We start from the raw sequence: 4134 nt of genomic DNA, 5'->3' as shown, positions 1-4134 counted from the left end.
TTTTAAACCCATTTCTAAGAATACCTCCTAAGAAACCCAAAACACTAATTCATTGCACCATTATTTACAATAGCTGAGATCTGGAAACAGCTCAAGTACCCATCAGTAAATGAGTAGATTAAAAAGCCATGATACATTTATACAATACAATACTATTCGGCCATAAAAATGAAATCTTACTTTCTGTGATACCACGATAGACTTGGTAATTATTATGCTAAGAGAAATTAGCCAACCAGAGAGAAACAAGTACCATATCATTTCACTTGTACGTGGAACTCTAATGCACAAAATAAACTGACAAACTAAATAGAGGCATGGATACACGGAGCAGATAGCCGTCAGAGGGGAAGGTGTTTGGGGGAGGCTGCTTGGAAGAAGCTTAAGGGATTTAACAAAGAAAAAAAAACCTCAGTGATACAGACAACAGTATGATGATTACCAGAGGGAACGCAGGGAGAGGGAAGCTAGAGAACGGTAAAGGGAAGAATCAATGGTGATGGAGGGAGACTTGACAGGGTGGTGAACACAGATGATGTGTTATAAAATTGTACATCAGAAACCTATATAATTTTATTAATCACTGTTACCCCAATAAATTCAGTTGAAAAAAACCATTGCCCTGATACATGTATGATATGATTCAATATAGCAAAATCATTTTAACATAGGTTGATAGGAACACTTTCCTTGATGAAGTTAGATGAATTGATATTGTTACAGGTGAGTTCCAATAATTCAGTCAGCTAATTGTGGTCCTAGAGTATGTCATTTTTAAAGTTTGTCAGTTTCTGCATTTGGCACATTGCAAGCTAATGAAAATTACCCATACTATGGGAGACATAATCAATGAGGAATGTTTATTACAGTGACATAATGTAAAGAAACACATTAAGGCAAGCTATTTCTCACCTTTCCATTCTTTCAAAATGCTTTGCTTTATCATGCATTTATTCTTGTTTCTACAGAAACTGATGTGCACTTGCAAAATAATAAATATGCATCTCATATGGATTTTTAAAGGTGACTGATTTGTAAAAATCAATAACTGTCTTTTGCCAGCTCGTGGACTGACATGATTGCCTTCATTTTCAAACATAAAATGACTGCATTAAAATAACATTAAGGGAGAAACATGGACTGACACAGGAAGAGAAATTCTTAAATGAAAACTGCTCCAGCCAGCTTTAATCAGCTTCTATCATGCTTTTTATTATAGTGAAAATGGGCTCTATTAAAAGGAAAGCCAATTTAGATGATGATGCAAATAATTACCGCTGCCTTTGGCCTCTACGTAGTGTTATTAACTAATGGTTTTAAAATATGATATTTATGTTAGAAAAAACATTTTTCTTTAACAAAGAAACAGAAAATTGGACTTTTGTCTATCTAATGTTAAATATGCAGATAAAAACTGAAAATATAGTCTATTGTTTGGATTTTTTAAAAAATTAGAGCAATTGACTAAATTTCTTCATATGGATAAATTTAAAGTTCATTAGTTTGTCAATTCCCAAACTAGTTTTGGCTCTATGTTCCATTAGGTATGACAATTTTGAAGACAGGTGTTCCCAGTTATCTGTGGGGGATACATTCCAGGACTTCCAGTGGATACCTAAAACCATAGCTAGTACCCTATATGTACATACTATGTTTTTACTATATAGTCATCCTGTGATAGTGTTTAATTTATAAATTAGACAAAGTAAGAGATCAACAATGTTAACAAGTGAAATAGAACAATTATAAAATTATGCTATAATGTGAATGGCTTCGGGGCCATTGTTGACTAAAATAAGGGTTACTTGAATGCAAGCACTGTGATACCACAACGGCTGATCTGATAACCGAGGCAGCTGCTGAGTGACTAAGAGACAGATGCATGTCCAGTGTAGATACACTGGACAAAGGGATGATTCACATCCCCGGGAGATTGGAGTGCGAGGCCAGGAGACGTTATCACACTGCTCAGAACAGTTTACAATTTAAAACCTATAAATAGGTTTGTTTGTTTTTGGAATTATTTTTTTTAATATTTTCAGACCACGGTTGACCACGGGTAACTGAAACTGTGGAAAGCTAACCCACAGGTAAGGGGGACTACTGTTCTCTATTGACCATGTCCCGTTCACCATTTGAGATTATAATGTAGATTTGCACATTAAAAGCCCTGAGAAATTTTAGTAAAGGTCTATGTCTGTCTTGTTTATCATTTGCCTTTCCCTGATTCATTTAACCATCAAAACATTTTTTTAAACATATAGGTTAATATTCTGTGTTATATTGCAACATACAAAATTCTATTTTGAGGAATTGTGAATGAAGTTATAATCTAAGGGTCTGTATTTTAACAAACAAGCATGGATTGCATCGAACATCCAGTCACTCAGTCATAAAATTGCAATTAGGTAATCAGAAGTTTTAAATAAGTTTTAAAACAATTTAAAAATGAAAATTATTACCTCTAAAAAGTTGTGATCATTGCAACATATCTCTTGAAATACGAGATATTCACTTGTCTAATTTCTAATGAGATTCAAATTGTGCTCAGTGCTACATTTCTTACATTGATATAGTATATTAATTTCACCCCTTTAGCTTTTATATATATACTTCTGTTATGTCATATGTCACAGATATTGTGCTTGTTTTGCCTTGGTCTCCCATTGGAAACTGTGGCAGTATGCTACTAAGTTATTCCTTCCAGAAAAAACATATTTATCTATAAAAAAGTGTAGTGAGCTGACAGCCACCAACTGCTTCAAGACCTGCCTGAGTTTTCCAGCCGAGGCCATGCTTTGCCTAGGCAGCACCCGATGATGTAGCTCTGCAGGGTACTGGGGCCTGGCCAGTTTTGCCCAATGCAGGACTCCGCTAATAGGCAGTGTTTGCTCTGGAGCTCCCCGGTGCATTAAGCAAGGTTTTGTCAGATCTGCATCATGACTTGCAAGTGCTCCCTGCCCAGTCCTACTTCCTCCTCCTGTAATCACCAATAGGCATTATTTCCAATGAACCTTGTGCACTTGTGTCTCAGCATGTTTCCAAAAAGACCCTACTCACAAGAAACTCCCCTATCAGTCTCCAAGATATTTTAGAGCACTGGTAGTCAACCTGGTCCCTACCGCCCACTAGTGGGCATTCCAGCTTTTATGGTGGGTGGTAGCGGAGCAACCAAAGTATAACTAAAAAGATAGATTTAACTATAGTAAGTTGTTTTATAAAGATTTATTCTGCCAAACTTAGCAAAAATCCAACATAAAGTACTTGGTAAATAATTATTATTATATGCTTTAACTTGTTGTAACTCTGCTTTATAAATTTTATAAAGTAAAGTTACTTCCCTACTTTATAAATCACCATTACTGTGGAACCAGTGGGTGGTTAGAAAATTTCACTACTAACAGAGATACAAAAGTGGGCGGTAGGTATAAAAAGGTTGACTACCCCTGCTTTAGAGAAAAGGACATGTCTTTACCATTGCATTTTAAATATGTCATACAAGAATTAAATAATGAATAGTCAATAATCAAGTAAATTTTCAGTATAATTTAGGTGAAAAAAGAAGGCTAGATATAGGTACAGATTCTGATGGAGATGCCACATGAGTCATTTTTCCCCCCATGTCCCCCATTCACAATACAGACCAGGCAAAGAGCCAGGGCTGAGGTGTATATGGGATGGGTTTACCTGCCTCTTCTTTCTGCAGAGTCAGTGTAAGAACACAGCCTCGGTTAAGCAAGGGGAGGACACATGAGTCATTTTTTTTACCTGAGTTGTATGTAAGTGCAAGGGTGAATGCTGTATAGAAAGTAGTATGTTTGTGCAAAAAAATTAAATTTATTAAGGTTCAAGGTAACCTTTACCTTTCTTTCTTGAAGGATTTTTTTGTCTGGATGACCTCAATTGAGAAAATTTAGTCCCAGCACCAACTATGGGTTCAGGCTATTAGATTACATCCCATGTGCACAACTAGAAATCATTTAGGTATTTTAATTCAGGAGATAGATTTTGAAAAAGATGTCATAGGAAGATTAATTCAATATTTTGTGTGCATAACAGATAAAAGGAAGAATACTAAAAGCTGAATCATTCTAGGAGACAATTAGAGCAATCATGATTTTGAATTATCTTCAC

At 35.5% G+C, this 4134-nt stretch overlaps 1 non-coding gene across 1 annotated transcript; it reads right to left on the bottom strand.

Annotated features, from left to right (window-relative positions):
- Nucleotides 1-3618: 3618 nt before the first annotated feature.
- Nucleotides 3619-3748, bottom strand: LOC136307265 (small nucleolar RNA SNORA51). Its single transcript, XR_010725923.1, has one exon. It is a non-coding gene; the product is annotated as a small nucleolar RNA SNORA51 (small nucleolar RNA).
- Nucleotides 3749-4134: the final 386 nt, after the last annotated feature.

The sequence above is a fragment of the Saccopteryx bilineata genome, chromosome 5, assembly GCF_036850765.1.
Source record: "Saccopteryx bilineata isolate mSacBil1 chromosome 5, mSacBil1_pri_phased_curated, whole genome shotgun sequence".
In the NCBI taxonomy this organism is placed as follows: Eukaryota; Metazoa; Chordata; class Mammalia; order Chiroptera; family Emballonuridae; genus Saccopteryx; species Saccopteryx bilineata.
This window is presented reverse-complemented; position numbering and strand designations above follow the sequence as displayed.